This window comes from Galeopterus variegatus, unplaced genomic scaffold (genome assembly GCF_000696425.1).
Source record: "Galeopterus variegatus unplaced genomic scaffold, G_variegatus-3.0.2 Scaffold7139, whole genome shotgun sequence".
NCBI classification, from domain to species: domain Eukaryota; kingdom Metazoa; phylum Chordata; class Mammalia; order Dermoptera; family Cynocephalidae; genus Galeopterus; species Galeopterus variegatus.
This window is the reverse complement of record NW_007733250.1, coordinates 46642-61053: the sequence shown is the minus strand read 5'-3', so window position 1 is coordinate 61053 and position 14412 is coordinate 46642. Positions and strand designations below refer to the sequence as shown.

General features: G+C 36.4%; 1 pseudogene; it reads right to left on the bottom strand.

Annotated features, from left to right (window-relative positions):
* Positions 1-246: 246 nt before the first annotated feature.
* Positions 247-14153, bottom strand: LOC103607117 (annotated as a pseudogene).
* Between the last annotated feature and the right edge of the window lie 259 nt (positions 14154-14412).

Below are 14412 nucleotides of genomic sequence, written 5' to 3'. Positions count from 1 at the left end.
TGTTTCTTAAGAAAGCATCCTCAAAAGATCACATGTTTAAATAAGAAGGGCTTAAAAGGATAGGGTGAGGTGGTGGGGAGGCTTTACGCGAATACGGAACTAAAGTTGCTGAATCACTGGGACCCGGAAGGGCGAGGCTGGCAGCTACGTGCCGTTGAGCGCTAGTGAAATGGTGGCCGCGGAGCGTGTGAAATGGCGCCCGTGCGCGTCAGGGCGCATGCGCGCAAAGTTATGCCCAACATGTTCTTAATGGTATCTACAGGTGAATCGTTTCCAGAAGGTTTTCAATTTACTTTTCCCAGATCCATCAGAGGAATCACTATCTATGAAAGCTACATATGTTTTAAAATGTATTTCTTATATAATAAGATTTGAAATTTGAAATTACTCTTTGATCCATGGGCAGCAAAAAGGATGCTGTGTTAGCAGGCAAGAAGACATTACATCTCCTTATACATCTCCATCAATACTCTTGGGTGAGTGGGTGCATTGACAATTTTGGAAGGAATCTTTTTTTCTGAGCAGTAGGTCCAAACAGTAGACTTAAATATTCAGTAAACCACACTGTAAATGGATATGCTGTCATCCAGGATTTGTTGTTTCATTTACAGAGCACAGGCAGATTAGATTTAGAGTAATTTTTAAAGGCTCTAGGATTTGGGGAATGGTAAGTCAGCATTGGCTTCAAGGTAAAGTTGCCAATTGCAGTCACCCCTAACAAGAGAAACAGCATGTCCTTTGGAGCTCTGAAGCCAGGCATTGACTTCTTTGTAGCTATGAAAATCCTAGATGGCATCTACTTCCACCAGAACATTGTTTCATTCACACTGAAAATCTGTTCCTTAGTGTAGTAACCTTCATCCATTATCTGAGCTAGATCTTCTGGATGACTTCCCGCGTCTTCTTCACCAGCACTTGCTACTTTACCTTGCACTTTTAAGTTGTGGAGATGGCTTCTTTCTTTAAACTTCATGGACCACCCTCTGCTAGCTTCAATTTTTTTTTTTTTCCCTGCAGCTTCCTTACCTCTCTTGGCCTTCATAGAATTGAAGGGAGTTAGCGTCTTGCTCTGGATTAGGCTTTTGCTTAAGGGAATGTTGTGGCTGCTGTGACCCATCCAGACTATTAAAACTTACTCCAAATCAGCAGTAAGGCTGTTTTATTGTCTTATCACTCATTACTTCACATAATTATCGTGTGTGTGTGTGTGTGTGTGTGTGTGTGTGTGTTGAGAACTCTTAAAAACTATTCGCTTACCAATTTTCAAAATGCAATACAGTGTTATTAACTATAGTATGATAGATCTCTTGAACTTCTTCTTCTTATCAGAGATTTTGTATCTTTTGGCCAATATCTCCCCAACCCGCAGCAGCCCCAGTCCTTGGTAACCATCATTCTATTCATTTTTTTCCAGAAGTTCAACTTTTTTGATTTCACATCTAAGTGAGATCCTGCAGTATTTGTCTTTCTGTGCACAGCTTATTTCACTTAATAAGTTCATCCATGTTGTCACAACTGACAGAATTTGCTTCTTTTTATTTATTTTTATTATTTATTATTTATTTATTATTTTTATTTTTTTGTCATTTTCGTGACCGGTAAGGGGATCGCAACCCTTGGCTTGGTGTCGCCCACACCGCGCTCAGCCAGTGAGTGCACCGGCCATCCCTATATAGGATCCGAACCCGTGGCAAGAGCACCGCTGTGCTCCAAAGCACTGCACTCTCCCCAGTGTGCCACAGGGCCGGCCCTAGAATTTGCTTCTTTTTAAAGGCTGATTAGTATTCCATTGTATACATATACACCACATTGTCATTATTCATTTGTCCATCGGACACTCATCTGACTCATTTTGTACAGAAGCCAAAACTTATGCTTAAGCCAAGATTTAGGAGCTAAAACGCTCTAATATGTGTACGTGTGTGTGTATCAGGGAAGACTGAGAGTGGCATCATGCTTTTTTCATGTATATACCATTAAAATACAGAACATTACTAAATAATCCTGTAAGTTGAATTTATGCTCATTTGCTATGTGGGAAAAGTTTTTAGAGTAGAGTTAAATTCTGCATTTCGAATATGTGTATAGTGTACAGGCATATCTCTTTTTATTGTGCTTTACTTTATTGCACTTTGCAGACTTTCCGTTTTTTGCAAATTGAAGGTTTGTGGCAACCCTGTGTGGAGAAAGTCTGTCAGTGCCATTTTTCTCTAAAGACTCAGGTGATCATTAGCATTTTCAACAATAAAGTATTTTTAATTAAGTTATGTACTTTTTTAGATGGAAAACTATTGTACACTTAATAGACTACATGTAAATATAACTTTTATATGAACTGGGAAAACAAAAAAAAATTGTATGACTCACTCTATTTCAATATTTGCTTTATTGCAGTTATCTGGAACCTAACCTGCAATATTTCTGAGGTATGTTGGTATCGACTAGGATTAGTTGTGGCAACACATAATGGAAAATCAAACATAACAAAGATTCTATCTTACATAAATACGTCCAAAGGCATGTAGGTCAAAGCTGATACAGAGGTAGCAGGCATCAGAGCCCCAGGCTTCCTCTATCTGCTCAACTGCTCTAGTACTGGTTTTAAAATTTAGGAATACCTCATGTTTTTGTATGGATGCTGGAGCTCCAGCATTGTCATCATTATTTTAGGTAGTATGAAGGAAAAAGAGAAAAATAAAAAAAGGCATTTATCTTAGCTGAATCAGCTCTCTTAAAACAATCTTCACAGAATTCCCATAAAACTCATTTATTCTCTTCTCAATGGCTAGAACTTGTTACATGTCAACAGTAATGACAAGAGAGGATGGTAAATTTAACGACTAGGTGCATTGCAGTCCCAAATAAAATGGGTTCCTTACAAAGAAAAAGGGAGAGAATGGGTTTTGCATGAAAATGGTAAATTTTACCAAGATATTTTATCTCCAAATAGCAGAAAACCTAACTGAATGTGAGTCCAATAAAGATTTGTTTGTTATCTCAGGTAACAATAAATAAATAACAATATGGTAGTTTTAGAGTTTAGCATGGCTGTGTCGTTCTCAGTGCTGGCATTTCTTCTTGGGCAGCTCCTCTCATGGTCCAAATTCTAGACTTCCCATGCAGACTGCCATGTGCAGAGGCATAAAGCAGAGATGTTACCTCTATTTATGAACTGAAAAAAAACAAAACAAAACAAAACTTCTCTAAGCTTCCCAACAGTCCTTCCTTTATGTCTCATTGCCCAGCATTTTGTTTGACAGTCATGTCTGCAGGACCAGCTACAACATTTGCAGGACCAAAGGCCAACTGAAAATGTAGGGTTCCTGACTCAAAATTAAGGATTTCAAGAAGAGGGTGGCAGAATATTAAACCAAGCACAAAGCCCTTGTAGCTATGCCTGTGAAGTCAGTCCTTTTTTCCTGAACAGAGAAGCTAGCAAGGAGAATGGGCTCAGCATGATAGGCTTAGATTTACAAGGATTCACAACCTGGGCTAGAGGCGGTCTGGCCTCTCATGGATAATATGCCCTGTGTAGAAGAAAGTAAACAAACTCAGAGTTCTGTTGTGAAGGGGAATGGGTCCAATGCTTTTTGTATAGGCAATCATGGTTTATCACCCAGGATATTAGGATGAACTTGGGGTTATCTTCTCCCGGAGAGAGAAAACAGTGTTGGCTCCCAACTACCATCAATCATGCTAATAAATATATAACTCATATTTAAATGAAAAAAAAAAAAAAACAAAATAAAAAAGACCTACTAGTTTTGTTTTTTTGATTATTCATATCCAATACAGGTCGATAAAGAGTGTGCACAGATGTGTTTCTTGTGACTTATCTAATTATAAAGATTACATACTTAAATACTTATAAAGATTGATGAAAACTACAGCTGGAATGACAGACAATGTTGGTGATCAGAGTCTGTTTCTGAGGTGGATGGTAGGACTATGAGGAGACTATTCCAAAGCAGGTGAAATAATCAAGTGTTGCTTTTATTTCTACAGACTCTGAGTTTAGCTTTTCCCAAATTAGAAATGGTCTCAATTTGTGATCAGGTGAGAAGAAGTAGGAAAGGAAGAAATGTCACCTATTGAATATCTACTATTTACTAGACCCTTTGCTTATGCTATTCCATTTAATGCATACAAAAATCTTATGAAATAGTTTTCATTACTATCATTTTCTAGATGAGAAAAGAAGTTAAGCACTTTTTCTAAGGGCTAGTGAAGGACAGCTGGGACATAAACTCAGCTGTGTCTGACTCCTAAGGCCAAACTCTTCTTACTATGTTACAAGATAATATGATTTTTAAGTTCCAGATTTATCTTTAGAAATATTTCATCTGAGATTGTAGAAAACTGTAATCTAATTGGCACTTTGTCTAAGGCTAGTCCATCCTTTCAAAAGTTTTTGAAAAACAGAAAAACAGTTTTTCATTGTCATCTTGAAAATAAGTGAAAGTTGGGTCTTTGCTACAAGTATGGGTAAACTGAGAAGGAAAGAAATCCATAAACACATCTACTAAAGAATTTCAGGGAAGACTTAGCAGAGGAGATTATAAAAATGCATAAGCAAAAATGGACTTAATTATGGAGGATACGTTAAAAATATATGGGTATCTTCAGGATAAAAGTAGTAAGGAGTATGAATGAACTTCTGTAGCATCAGGGTGAAAAAAGGGGGTTAAGGGATATGATAGGGAATGAAAGAGTGGTCACGCATTGGCGGAATGTTCTCTGTAGTTCTTTAAGAATAAAAAATAATCTTCCATAAGCATGACATAAAACATTTAGGCTAGAGTTGAGCTATATAGAAGAATCACGTTTAAGGTAGACAACATTTAAAAGCAGTGTTTTTTTTGTTGTTGGTTTTATTAGGCAGATATAGAGAATTGGTTAGGGTCATTATTATGAGTTGAATTGCGTCCCCTGCAAATTCATATGTTGAAGTCCCCAGGAATGTGGCCTTATTTGGAAACAGGGTAATTACAGATGTAATTAGTTAAGATAATGAAGTCATTAGAGTGAGCGCTAATCCAATAGGACTGATGTCCTTATAAAAAAAAAAAAGGAAATTTGGCCACAGAAACAGACATACATTGAAGGAAGATGATGTGATGAGACACGGACCAGTACAATAATTGCTTTTTTCTGCTGCATTTCATCTGCTTTTAAATCTACCCATTTAATTGTTTATTTTGATTATCATATTTTTCAGTTTTTCACATCAATTGCATTCTTTGTCAGTTCTATTGTCACTTTTTATAATTCCAGCTGTCTTCAAATTTTTTATGCTTCTTTTTTATTCTGTGAGCATAGCATTAGAATAGGTTTACAAATGATACCTTCTAATTGGGTCTCTTTCTCTTGTTTATTTTTTCACTGCTGGTTTTACCTGTTGTTATCTGTTACTTAGTCTGCCTGGTTTACTTCGATCTTGGTTTAAAAATTTATTAGAAAAAATTAATTTGAAGCACAAGATAATGTTCCCCTCTGGAAAAGGAGAATATCATGTTTATGTTATGTGAAAGGACAGTGGTAATCTGGAAAAGTTTTCAAGTTCCAGGCTTGAGGTTTTCTCCACTATTTTGATGATGTGAACCAAGGGCTAAAGAACAAGTGGTGTTGTTTTGTTTGTTTTGTTTTGATTTGTTTTGTTTTTCATTACTTCCAAGGCACAGATTCCTTTGTGGTCCCATAATAATGCAAAAATTTACTAGGCTTTATACTTTTATCAGGACAGAGATTGCAACTATTGTCTCCCTAGGTACTCCAGGCAGTCCTAAAACATGGAACTGCCTCCCAGCTGTCTCATAGCAAATGCTCATAGGACTAAAATAGTCCCCAGTGTCCCACTTCTGTCTTCGGGATTCTGGCATCTCCCAGATCTTGGCCTTAGTAATTGCTTACTGTTCTGTTAGATTCCTGATGCTTTTACAGAAAAGGTAATTTTTACTTCATTCGCCTTTGGACAATATCTTCAGTGGAAGGGTTGCTGCAAATTATGTAACCTGTAATGACCTGAAGCAGAACCTCCAATTTTCATTCCATTATGTAATGCTCATTTACTTAGATTTAGTAACAGTAAAAACAAGAACATTTGCTAATAATTTTACTTTATCCTTTTTAAAAAACCCTTAATTTTCTTAGGGATTTATACTCTACTCATCAACTACAGTATAATTCCCTCAAATGTGGACAGTTCATTACTTGAACTCCCTATAATAACTTCCATGAGTGGCACAGAACCCAGTGCATAGTTCATAAATGAATTGAATAAAGGAGTGAATTGGTGAATGCAATCTATTACATCATAATTGAATCATGAAACTTCACTATTCAACAACCTAGAAAACTTGGATTAAGGCAAGTAGTAGAAGTATTCTACCTCAAATGTCTTTTTTCCTTTCCTTTTGTATCTAGGAATAACTGTCTCAGTCTCTGATTTTGTATACTGTTGGGAGGCTGAGGGTCACCCTAAAATTTCTGAGAAATTCTAGAGATTCTTATATAATCAAACTCTGGAGTTGAGGTCCTACCTCCTTTGAATCAATTAAATTTATGCCTTGTCTGACTATCTTGGGCATGATCTCTACTGTGTCCACCTGCATATAGAACTAAAAGAAACTCCCACCATTTCCTTCCCCAAACCTACACTCTCACTCATATGTATGTTTTTATATAACAGATCATACCGCACATGCAAATTTACATCCTGCTGTTTTTCACCTAACAGTTTATGACGACTGTGAAGGTTAATTCTAGGTGTCAACTTGGTTAGATGAAGGAATGCTGAGAGACCGGGTAAAGCTATCTTTTTAGGTGTGTCCGTGAGGTTGTTTCCAGAGATTAGTATGAGAGTCTGAGTGGACTAGGTGGGAACCATCCAATCCACTGGGGGTCCAGAGAGAACAAAAGACAGTGGAAAAAGGTGAAGCTCTCTCTTTGTGAGCTGGAGCTGGGATACACTCTTCTTTCCTGTCTGTGGACATCAGAGCTCGAGACTCTTCAGCTTTTGTGTTCTAGGACTTACACCAAGGACACCATCAGCTTCCCTGGTTTTGAGGCCTTCGGACTTGGACTGACCTATGCTACCAGCATCCAGTTTTACAGATGGCCTATCATGGGACTTTTCTTCACAATCAAGCTAATTCCCCTAATAAATCTCTCTCATATGTTTATAACATATCCCATTGATTTTGTCTCTCTGTAGAACTCTATTACAACGACTTTCTTCTGTTATGAAATATTATTTGAAAACATATAAGCTTTGTATCATATTCTCTGATATGGATGTATCATATTTTATTTTAATTATTCTTCTATTTTTGGGACATTTAAAGTATTTCCTATTTCTTCTGTAACATAAATTGCTGTGTAATAAATATATTAATGCATAAATCTTTGTCCATTTTTAAAAATCTGTTTTATTAGTACAGAATTATTTCTAAGGGAGATATTAAAGCTCATTATGATATGATATTGCCAAAGGCTCTAAATATATATTTCAAAATATTTCTCCCATAGGTTGTACAGACTTATACTCTCTCCAAAAGTTAATGATAATGCCAATTTCATACCATACTTGGAAAAATTAATTCTTTTTAAAAAAACAATTGCTAATTGAGTAGATTAAAATAATACATTGTTGTTTGAATGTACATTATTTTGACTACAAGTAAAATATTAGTAATGTTTTGGCACAAATTGTAACTTTGTGTTTCACAGTGAATGCTATTAGTATGGATAAGGTGATAGATAATGGAATATAATCTGTGTTCCATTCATAAAGACTTAATTGACAAAGGAATCTTGGAGGGATCTTCAGTGACTGAGTGGTGACTAGGGAGATAAAAAGGGCTACTAAATTTCTTTGTAAGCCAAATTGTCTTCCATAAGACATGCTGACATGAAAACACATCAGAGGAAACCACATATCAGGTTCATGAGGTGATCAAAATTCATGTGTGCAGTGTGATAGAATTTTCTAGAAATACCAGTAAGAAATGATTTCATAAAAGAGTCCAAGGCTAGGATGTGTCTGAGATTTCCTAGGCATGGTGACGAAGCTGCCCCTGTCTGAAAGACCTCTACCTCAAGCTGATCCAGGTAATCTCACCATTTCTCTCTGAAGACCTATCATTATCTAAAATTTTAATCTCAGATCTGAAATGTACTTAAGGTTGTTAGGCTTGTTTGTAACTGTGTGTTACATCAAATGTGTGTAATATATACTTAAGGTGTGACTGTTGATAAATTTTATTAAAATTTCCTAAGTTTTCATGTTTTATTATAGTTTTTCCACAGTGTCAAGAGACAGAAAGTTTTACTAAAAAAAGAAAAGAAAAGAAAAGAAAATCAGGTTTAAATCTTATGTCTATCATTTTTATTTTTTGTGATTAGGCTAATTTCCATCTTTGCTCTTAGCCTCATATTACTTATATTAAAATGTAGATAATGACATTTTTATCTTTCTTATAGGCTTGCTTTTATGTTCAAATGTGACAAAGACAAAAAAATTTCAAATTTGAAAGTGTTTAAGAAACTTGAAAAACATAAGATTTTTTATTTTCTTTAGTCAAAAACTCCATTCCTTGGATAAGTGGTAGTTTAATAGCTATAAAAGTTAAGATCTGACTTATTAAAAACAATTGTACCCTTACTGGACATGAAGTGATAACAGGGAAGACTTTAAGCCATTTCATAAAGAAAAAGGCACAGAATAACAATAGACTATGGACTCACAGAGCTTGTCTTCTTATTTTTAAATGCCAAGTTAAATCCTGATTTAGAGATGAGAGACAGCAATGATCAGAATAGCATTGACCTATCACTTTGACATGATGACAGCTCAAACTGCATTATCACAGGGATGGATAATATTTTAAATAATCACATTGCCATTAATCTGGTGCTGAGCAGTCTCTCTGCCTGGGACAAAGGCTATGCAGCAGCTGGAATTCAGAGCCTAGTCAGGGCATTGAGCAGGTATTTCTGAAACATCACATGCCTTTGGAACAGCATGGTTGTCCTTGATAACAGATCATGCAAAGGCATTCTTCCTAGGGGAGAAGTGGCTAGATAATAGAGAGCAATGCCAAAGAAGAAAGGCAGATCCCTTCAAAGATAGCCTGAGCCTAAACTTGCCTCTATTTCTTTCAGCAAAAATAAAAATGTTTATCTTCCATATGATGCATCACCAGAGGTTTACTGTTGTTTCATTGGGCAAAATCTATTTCATACAATTTCAATCCTTGAGGCTGTGGGGATTCTGAAGCAACATTGGTATTTTTAAACTTTCGTTTGAGGAAAAAGTACACAATTGTGGCTTTCATTTGTTCTATAGAACTCTTCATGATCAAACATTTGAGAGAGTGCAGCTGAAAACATGCAGATAATATTCTTTTATAACTCTCTTGCCTTTAGGTTAAAATGTCATGTTTATTATCAAATAATCTTTCTTTCGCTTTTTAATCTTTCCATTTGAACCATTGCTCCAATTCCCTCCTGCTCCCCCTGCCTGCTTTTAAGACTAAAAATGACTCTGATACCCTACATCATAAAAATACTTCCTTTGATCCTATTTTTCCTTTAATTCCTAGAGTAAACTAGTTTGAGTTTTGGAGTCCAGCAGATCTAGGTTTGAGTTTCTACATCCACACTTAAAATTTATGTGATTGCATTTAATACCCTTTAGACTAGACTCAGTTTTCTTACTTGTAAAATGAGGATGATGGTGGTACATACATCAAAGGTCGTAAGGGTTACATTTGATATGGTATGTAAAGGTCTAGGTAGAGTGCATGCCAACTTAAGTTCTCTTTTCCTTAATTCACTACAGCACTTCTTCACCAACGTAAATGCCTTAGAGCAAGAAAAAGTCTTGTTTATTTTCTTCATTGCTACATCCACATTTCCTGTAATAGTATCTGGCACATAACAGATGTTTAATATTTTGTTGAATGAATGAAGAAAATAGATGAATAGCCTCCACTTGCAACCAGAACATTATTTCCTACCCTTCACCTCTTCTAGGAAGGAAACATGCCTAATGAAGTGCTTAAGAGCAAGCCCTCTTGTCCTGGAATCTCAGGTCTGCTACTCACTAGTTGTAAGACAATAGGCAAGTTTCTTCATCTTCCTGTTTTCTCATCTGTAAAATATTGGTGATAATAGTAGTTCCTATGTCATAGGATTGTGAGGATTAAGGAGTTAATACTCATACAGACAGTTCTCTGTATCTGTGAGTTCCACATCCATGGGTTCAATAAACTGCAGATTGAAAATATTTGAAGAAAGTTTCATCTGTACTGAACATGCATGGAATTTTTCTTGTCATTATTCCCTAAATGCTATTTGCATAGAATTTACATTATGTAGGTATTTTATGTAATCTAGAAATGATTTAAAGGACACAGGAGAATATATGAAGCTTACATGCAAATACTATGCCATTTTATATCAGGAACTTAAGCATCCATGGATGTTGGTATCTGTGGAAGGTCCTGGAACCAATTCCCCACAGACACCAAGGGATGACTGTACTTGCAAAGCACTTAGTTCGTTGCAGGTCACATTATGAACACTATGCAAGCTTTTGGTACTATTACCAAAAGTATCTGACCGTCTCAGACTTTTTGCTCATTGTTATTTTATAACACTTTCTATTCTGGATGGATTTTTTAATGGTTTTTCATGTCTCTGTGTTATTCACTCATTTCCTCAAGCTGAACTAGGGGGCTGGCACATATTAACTGTTCAACACATGTACTTTGGGTGAGTATTTATTCCTGTGCTTAAGCAGCTCTCTAAAATGTGACCTAGCAATGGTACTTTTTCCCATTGCCCCAGCACCTCCTACATACAGAACCTTCTCTTTGTCATCCAAAAGAAGCACCATTTTCAAATAGCAACTCAGAAAATTAACTGTGTGTTCTTATGGTCTCTTCATAAGCCACCCATTCCAAAGACTATCTTGCACCATCTCCTATAGTTCCTATATTATTTAGTAGTATAGAAATTACCAACACCACTCCCTCACCTTACACTATAATCAGTTATAAGACTTTGACTTTGCTACCTCTTCTTTGGCCTTGGTAAAATTACTTAATTCTCTCTGCACCTCCATTTCCTTGTCTGTAAAATCAGAATAGCAACAGAAACTTATTGCATTTTCTGTGATTTCTGTAATTTGCAAATCAATTCATGTAACAAAGTGTGTAGAACAAGTCTTAACCCCAGTAAATGTTCAATAAGTCTTACCTAATATTCTTGTTGTTATTGTTATTGAAATCTAATCTGCTCTGTCAGGCTCAACTAAAATTTTAGCTGATTATAAACGGGTTAAGCACTTAGGTACTTTTTTAACATGTGACTATTATACTCTGTAGTGTCTGATTGTTTCTAACCAGGGAACACCACCATAAGGAGTAATCCTCTTTCTGCAAATCCAGGTGTTGGGGTCTTGTTGTATCAGAGTGCACAGAATGTACTTAATACCTTGAATGCTGATCTGATTAATATGAATGGCTTTCTACGTGTTTAAGAGACTATGTTTTCACCAGTACATGCATTTTTCCTTTACATAGGCCCAGTTTTTGATACTATTTTGTTATTACCACCATTGGTTCTTTGCATGAGTTACTTCTCTCCTCCTGGAATGTCCTGCCACTGATTTTCGTTTCATAAATCCAAGTCAGATGCCATTTTCTCTAGCCTATCTATGAATTACATATAAATTGCATGTATGTAACTAATCGCATTGTCAGTATTTATGCAATGTTTTACAGACAAAATTTGATAGCCCATATCATTCTCATATCCACAGTATGTAGCATATGGGCTCATGTATTATAAGTACTCAATAAATGCTTGTTGGATTGAATAGTATTTTCAAGATTAGATTCTATTAATGATAAGAAAAGTTGTTGAAGTGCAATCTCTTGACTTAAGGTGCAATAAATGAGCAAAATTGTTGAAGAGTCTACTGAGTAATTCTAATACTATGATGATTCATGTGTTTCTATGGATGTAAAATTATCTGAGATGTCTGAAACCTAATTAAGATTCAGAAGTGAGGCACTGAAGGAGGGAAAAGAAGTATGAATAGCATGATTTTGAAGGTCTCCTGAGAGCTAACACTCTATTAGTGGATATAAAACCTAATCCTAAACAAAAAATAATAAAACTAAAACTTAATAAGATATGGAAAACCATAAGTAACGTAAAAGGGAAAAAGATAATATGCTATGGGAGTTCAGAAGAGGGTTTTATTTGGAAGTAAGTGTAAGAGGCAGTATGCCATGTGTTTGCAAAGGGAATTTCTGATACTGGTAATCCACATGGCCAACCTGGCACCTTGGCGCTTTAGACAGGGCGGTGGTCCAGACTTGTTGGCAGAGCTACCTCTCTAGGCTATTCACTCTCACAGCTGAGATCTGCTGGTCACCATCACAGTGCCAGTGTTCATGAGCCCAAATAAGGACTGAGGCTATCTAGTCCTAATCTTATCCTGGGAAAACTGGGACAGGAAAATTTAAAAGAGGGAAGTCCTCATAAGTATATAATCCACATGGTGATTTCTCTTCTTTCATTCATTTTTCAACCTTGTTCAACATTTAACTCAATAGTTATGTGGTTCTCAACAAATGCTTCCTGAATTTTTAAAAAATGAGCATATAAATGTTACCAGTACAGTTTTTATAAGAATTTAAAGAGTGTACATGGTTTGTTTATTCATCCATGAAACATAGATTGAGTACCTACTATGTAGCTATGAAGTTAGCAACTTGGAAACAACACTAGATTTTCTTTCTTCCTTTTTTCTTCTTCATATTCAAATGTCACAAAGTCACATCAGTTCTATCCTGATCTGTCCCATCCCCTTTATTCCCACAATCCTAATTCATGTACTTACTCTCCTGTCTAGATTAATGCATTAGTGCCTTCATGGTCTTTCTACCGTGACTATCAATCTACCTGCCAAACCACCTGCCAGAGGGAACTTTATCACGTGTAAATCTGATCATGCCACTCTCCTGTACATAATTCCTCATCGATTCTGTAAATTCTATCGAGTTGTCAGTGCATCTGCCCTTTCTATCCCAGTTTTCACTTACTTTTACACTTCGTTTTTATCATCATTCCAAGAAGCAGAATCAAAGATCATGCTTTTATCATGTTCACACTCACATTCTTGACTTCCTAGTTTATTGTTCTCTCTTCAATATATTTTTGTATTATTTTGTAGATAGGTTATTTCCATTTTACAAAACATGCATCATTTAATTTATCCAAGAAACCCTGTTGAGATTGGTCCAGCTGCTAAATGCGAGGCTCTGAGAATACAGTGTCGAGAAGACAGGTGATGTCCCAGTCCATGGGTGCTTGTGTCCGCACTCCTAATAGCATGCCCTGTTCTCTGCTAGAATGAGTATAGTGAACAATTGGCGATGATTGCAAAAGGTTAAAAAAACAGGAGTGCTTACAAATGTTTCTGTATTTCTATTTCTAGACTTATGTTTTCAGAGATAAGGACACAAGGGGTGGGGCACATCATGACTCCTTAGGCCAGACTCACCTCTCTTTTTGGATCTGGCCCTTTAAGCTATAAGGTCTGTGTTAGTCATATAACCTTTGCCCTTGCTTACCCTAACCCAACTTGGACTCTTGCCCCCTACTTGATAACCTGGTCACAATCATTCAAGCATCGGGCATCTTCGTTAGGGATTCATACCTGATGACTGGGAGAAAGCTCAGTCTGATGTTTTCTTTTTTTCTTTGATTTACTTTCTGCATTGTAATTCAGTATCTCCTTAAGACTAAATTGACTTTTGTATTAGTCTGTTTCTGTTACTTATAATGAAATATCTGAAACTGGGTAATTTGTAAGAAAACAAAATTTATTGCTTATAGTTTCCAAGGCTGGGAATTCCAAAGTCCAGAGAACACATCTGGTGAGAGTCTTGGTGGTGGCAACAGTGACCCAGGGGTTTCACATGGCAGAAAATGGAAGAGCAGAGAGAGACTAATCTCTCATGTGCTGTTTTTTAAGCCCTCACAACCACGCCCCTGACCACCATTATTAATCCACTCACTATGGCATTGTCCTACAATCTAATCGCCTCCCCAATGTCCTACCTTTCAATTACCATAATCGGATTTCCCACCCTCCCAAGAGTTACAGCAGGGATTAAACCTCAATGAGGTTGGGGGTAGTATCCAATTTCTGGCATCTTCCTTGGGCAAATGGTTCACCAATTTGGAACCATTGGAATTCTATATGTGACTCTATATGTATACTTGCGGGTGTACCCAGTTTTCCTTAACTCTGGCCTATGTGCAGGTCCAACACATTCATCATGCTATCCAGACCTTTCTACCACTTCACTGCTACAGGCAATGTAATACATT